This window comes from Phodopus roborovskii, unplaced genomic scaffold, assembly GCF_943737965.1.
Source record: "Phodopus roborovskii unplaced genomic scaffold, PHOROB, whole genome shotgun sequence".
NCBI classification, from domain to species: Eukaryota; Metazoa; Chordata; class Mammalia; order Rodentia; family Cricetidae; genus Phodopus; species Phodopus roborovskii.
This window is the reverse complement of record NW_026126470.1, coordinates 25,575,216-25,581,215: the sequence shown is the minus strand read 5'-3', so window position 1 is coordinate 25,581,215 and position 6,000 is coordinate 25,575,216.

Sequence of the window (6,000 nt, the reverse complement as noted above, 5' to 3'; positions counted from 1 at the left end):
ATTTCCATAGACACCTATTCTCTAGATCTTTCTGTCTCTAGACAGTCAGTTTGCAAGTACCAGCATGCTGTGGGTATAGCAGCAACCACTGACCTTTGAACACAATGTACTCCTCTGGAATCCTCTTCCTGAAATGTGACAGGGAATTTGGTAGGAAGAATCAGTGTTTTCTGTAAAATAAAATATTTATAGATTTTCATAAGTAATACCAAGGAGAAACAATTTCCATTGTAATACCTTTCAGAATGCAATGATAAATATATATATTATATAATATGCACATATATGTATATATACACACATATGTATAGTTGTACATATATTTGTATATATAATACATATATATATATATATATATATATTTATGTGTGTGTGTTTATATTGTAATCCAAGAGTTTGGGAATATGAAATGCGTATTTTCTTATCCAGTATGTTTTAGACCATTCTTCATAGACACATCATCAATGTAAACTGGCTTGTTGGACCCAGTTACAGCTATGTGGGTGCGAACCACCAACTGACATGCACAAGTATGTGCTTCATTGTTTTCCAGAACATTTCAATGTACTTTCCAAAATAACACGTGGCCTAGCAATGAAAAATCCTTTGGAACTATGCTTTGTGAAATTGTTTATTTCCTTTTATTTCTTGGATAGATGCTTCCTTTTATAAGGGAGGTGTTTGGGTTGGAGAGATGGCTCAGCCGTTAAAGGCTAGGCTCACAACCCAAAACATATAAGGGACATGTTTAAAAGATGATTTAAATATTTAAAGTCAAAATACAAAAAACTAGGGCAATATACCTAGCCCCATGGTCGAGTCTTTACCTAACATACATCGAACCTAAGAAATAATCTCTAGTGCCGGAAACCAACTAGTGCAGCAAAAACAATACCAAAACTGAAGCACTAAACACTTTGCGGAATGCAGGTCAATGTGTTGCCATATCTGTGTGGGCACAAATTCACCATAATGTGCAAGTGGACTCAGAAGAAGACAACTTTTGAGGGCGAAATCTACCTGTTTGTAATGGGATCTGAGGACTAAACTCGAGTCACCAGGCTGCGGAGCCAGCAGCTTCACCCACCGCACCATCAAGCAGGTCCTGCGGTGTTTCTTTCTACTGTTTCATTGGAGATGATGGTTTTGTATCATCAATTAGACAAGGCTCAGGGTTGTCTAGAAAAAGAACCTCATGGCATGTCTGTTTGGAATCATCTAGATTCAGTTAGTAACTGGGCATGTCTGTGAGGAGTCACATAGACTTGGCTAGCCTCTAGACATAACTTTGTGGGATTATGTAGATTGGGTTAGTCTCTCCGCATTTCCATGAGGAGTTATCTAGATTCAGTTAGTCTCTGGACATGTCTCCTGGGTAGTCTCTTGACTGGGTTGATAGAGACAAGAAGAGTAGGGTATGTGGACAACACCATTTCTTTGGCACAGTCCTGGACAGAATGGAAGGTTAAAAGTTACCAAGCAGCAACCCACGTGCCTCTCTGCTTTGTAACTGGATGCATTAGGAAAGGCTGCCTCGTGATCCTGCCAGCATCCCCTATTTCGACAGAATGTATCGTGGAAATGGCAAGCAAAATAAATCTTTCTTAAATCGCTTTCTATAGGGTACTTTATCACAGCATCTAGCAAGAAACTAGTACAAACTGGATCTCACTAAGATACGCAGGCTGGCTGTGAACTCTGTAGACTTGGCAGGCTTTGGACTTGTCATGTCTTGTCTAAGCCTCCTTCTTAGGCCTGAGATGGCAGGCTCCCAGAATACTACTGGATATAACCCTTACGCTTACATGTTAGTATCTGTAATAAAACAGTATTTGACTATGAGGAAGTTGTAGGGTATTCTCATTGACTTCTGGATGTCCAGCAAGGGATACTGCAGGTATACCAAACACTTTAACACAGCAGTGAATGTGTGCACCGAATGCCTGGAATCACCGAGTTAAAACTGGAAATGCACCCAAAAAGCTCTAATCGCATTTGGGGAAACATCTTCCGATCTTTGGAAACTTGGGTTGTTAGCCTCAGGGTTTGCAGCCATTCCTTCTTTGGATGCGGTGGCAAGCTCTCTGGGAATCACCACTAACTCCTTGTCTCTGTGTTGCCCTTGGACTGACCCTGTACCAAAGACGGCATCTCAGTTTATTCGGTGCTTGCTCGTCTTGGTCTTGGATTGCTGCCCAGAGAACTGTGGTGAATCTGCCAGCTGCCAGCTGGGCAGCATGGGCCTAGCAGACATGCAACCTCTTGTTGACCTCTTCCAGTTCCTGTCAAGATCTCACTTTGTTCCTGCTGTGGCCCATGTCCCAATTCAGTCCTCTCATCGTCCTACACCAGATGCCTAAGTTCCCCAGTTAATAGCTTCCTTCCCCTCAGTGTCACTTCTGGGTCATCTAGCCCATGCATTACATGTCTAATAGTGGCTTCCCTTTGATCTGTGTCTCCTAATGTAGCCATTGGCCATGTGAATAGCAGTGGCCAAGGACTAACCTAATTGCCCTGTACCTTTTAAGCTCTGGGTTACACACCTGGGGGCTTTCTAGAGCTTGTAGTTTCTTTGGAGTACATAGTATTTATGTTCTCATAAGTCTTTGGTTAAGCAGAATCAATATAGGTTGGGTTTCATACTAGAATGGCTTGATATGCATCGCATGAACTCTCAGAAACTAAGGGAATACTTGGCAGTGGCAAAGGGCACAAATCTGGAAGGTAGTGAAGTATGGGGGAGGAATATGATCCTAGTACAACTAACACTTGTGTTAAAATGGCCTTATGTAATCTAGTATAGTAAAATAAATTTAAATCTTAACTAGATACTAGGCACAGATATATATGTAGACAAAACATCAGTACACACTAAGCAAAAGCAAATGAGTCTAAAACCTTTCTTAAAAAGACAGAGAGTAAGAAATGAATGCATTCACTCTAGTACATAGCTCACTCTCCTTTACGTTCAGGGTAGGATCCAGACCATGAAGTGTTGCTACTCATATTCAGGGTTCTTTTTTGTTTTCTTGCTTGCTTGTTTTATGTTGTTTTTGTTTGTTTGTTTGTTTTTGCTTTTGTTTGTTGAGACAAGGTTTCTCTGTAAAACAGTACTGGCTGAACTGGAACTTAATCTTTAGACAAGGCTGGCCTTGAACTCACAGAGATCTACCTGCCTCTGCCTCCCAAGTGCTGGGATTAAAAGTGTGTGCCATCACAGCTCAGCTAGGGGTGTTTTTTTCCAATCTCTTTTAACCCAAGAAAATCTCTCACAAGCATTGCCACTAGCCAACCTAAAATGCACAATTTCTGGCTAAGACAGCCTTCCCAGGTGGCTCTAAGTTGTGTCAAGTTGACAATTCAGTGACACATTAGATAAGGGATGGAACCATCACATTATGTAAGAGATGGAAAGTAGAACTTCACTGTTTTGATAACTGGATTTATATTAACATGATTTTTCATCTCTTTTATTGTTGATTCTTATGTACGTGAATGCTTTGCATGTATGCATGCATATGTACCATGTGCACAGTGCCTGAGAAGGTCAGAAGAGGGCATCAGATTCCCCCAGAACTGGAGTTTCATGGTTGAAAGTCTCCATGTAGATGCTGGGAACCAAACCTAAGTCCTCTGCAAGGGCAGTCAGTATTCTTAACAAGTTAGCCATCTCTCTACCCCCAGTTAATATTAATTTTTAAAGCCATGCCAGATGTCTATTGTTCTGCTTGGATTCTTGTAGGTGTTGGTCATTCTGAGACCACCTTGCTTTTAATAAAATATTCACATGAGAACCTGTCCCAAAACCTTTTCTGAGACCATGGTGGGCTGAATGAAATGAGGCTGATTTCAGCCTATTAGTTCAGTGTCTGTGAAGAGAACAGTCTGTGATGTTAGCCACACCCTCTCATAGTTCCCAAAGATGGCAGCTAGTAACAACCCCTAACCCTGCTGCTGAGAATCTAGTCACGCTAAAGTTGATTACAGGTTAATTAATTGTGCCAGTTGTAAAAATGATGAAACTCTGAATGTAAATATAATCTGATGGTTGCAATTTAATAATATTTTACTGAATATTCCATCCCAGCCTGGGCTAGATATCAGACCCTGTCTCAAAACAAATCAAAAGCAAAACATAAAAATATAGAAAGCTGTCACTTAAGTCCTAGTCGGAGTAACTAATAAAGCTATTAAATAAAACAAATCTTTTTGATTTGTTAATAGTTTAAATGTTAGTTCAATGTCCTTATTAAACATTTCATCTTATAACTGTTTCAGACTTACAGAAAATTTAATAAAGTAATATAGATTTTTATTGAATCTGCATCTATTAGTAATAACTTATATTGGTTATCAAACTGGTTATAATTAGTGAACCAATGTAGATCTCCTATGGCTTAGTCTTTAAATGCTGTGCTGACTTCATCCGTTTTTTGCTGAACTTATTCTCAGAGTCTACTGAAAATAATAACTTATATGTGAAAAACACATATTCATATATTTGTATAAGAAAAGTTAAAATAGTGAGCTTATTGGTTTTAAAGTGGTTTAACATCCTTTAAAAGTGTGCTGATAAACTGTTCTCCACACAAATAAGACTGGAAAAAGAGACTTAAAGTAAAATAAAAACAGTAATTATTGGGCACAAACTAGGTCTTTGCATTAAAAAGAAATGCTGCTTTAAGTATGAGACATATTTAATTATCTCCAAAACCAGAATTAATTGGTTTTCTTCCTCACACATATATTTACCTATATGAAAGTAGAGATTCAAATTAATTGATTTAGATTTATTCTAGACAAAATGGAATAGTAGGCATATTTGTGTGTTGAAATAAATAATCATAAAACTGGACAAGCTACAGGAGGCATGGAAATTTCCAGCAACCCAGCAAAGGGGAGATGAAGGGTCACTTCCCGTAGAGTTACAGAGGGACTTAGGGAGAGCAAGGATCTATAAAGCTCACCAAAACCTTCCCTACACATTAATGATAAATCCATGTAGGTGAAAGGAAACTTGTGAAGTTGGAGAAGAGCAACCTGATGGAATAATCAAAGAAACTCATAGCACAAGTGTCTGGAAATCATTCCATTTCCCTCCAGGTACAGCAGAAAATTGGCAGAGGAATCAAAGGGATGTTTTGCTTAGGCAAAACAATCAAAGATTAAGTACTGATTGAATTTCACTTAATGTTCCATGGGAGCAAAAAGATCAAACTGTTTCCATGTAAATCACCTTTACCCCAGAACAAAGCTTGGGAGTGTTTACAGAAACACAAAAATGTGCACCAGGCCAAATGTTAAATAACAACATCTGGCATCCAATTGATTTTTCCAAAGCATGCAAAGAAACATGGAAATAATACTCATTCCGCAACACACACACACACACACACACACACACACACAAGTCAATCAAAACCAGATCACAAATGATGCCAATGCTAAAGTTATCTAGGAAAAACATAAGAAAACAGTAAGGTTAACTGTGCTTCTATGCTTACGGAGTTAGGAGAAATATATCCACAGTAAATAGAGATGTAAAAGATAAAAAGAGAGACCCAGGTCATTCTTACTTGAGTAAAACAGCCGAAGTGGGGGACAGAGTGGATCCTGTCAACAGATCAGACACTGCGGAGGGAAAGACCAATAAATTAAAGACATAGAAAAACCACATTCAGACAGAAAAATACAGTGAAAAACAATAAATTAATTATACGGTACCTACTAGCTTTCCAAATCCATAGCATAAAATCCAAATAGGGCTGCTGTGGGAGGTAGGATTGTATGTTGCTCTCACTTTTGGTTACCACTGACTCTGTGTCCTGCCATCTCCATAGCCTGTGAAGACTATGCCATCTTGTATTTTCTGGTCCTCTGGGAATTATGACCCTATATGCCTGTTATTCCTGCTGTTACTTGCTCCCTAACTATCTGCCCAGAGGCTATATGTAGCATGCCATTGCCCTCCCCCTGAAAGAGTTAATGTTACGTGACTGT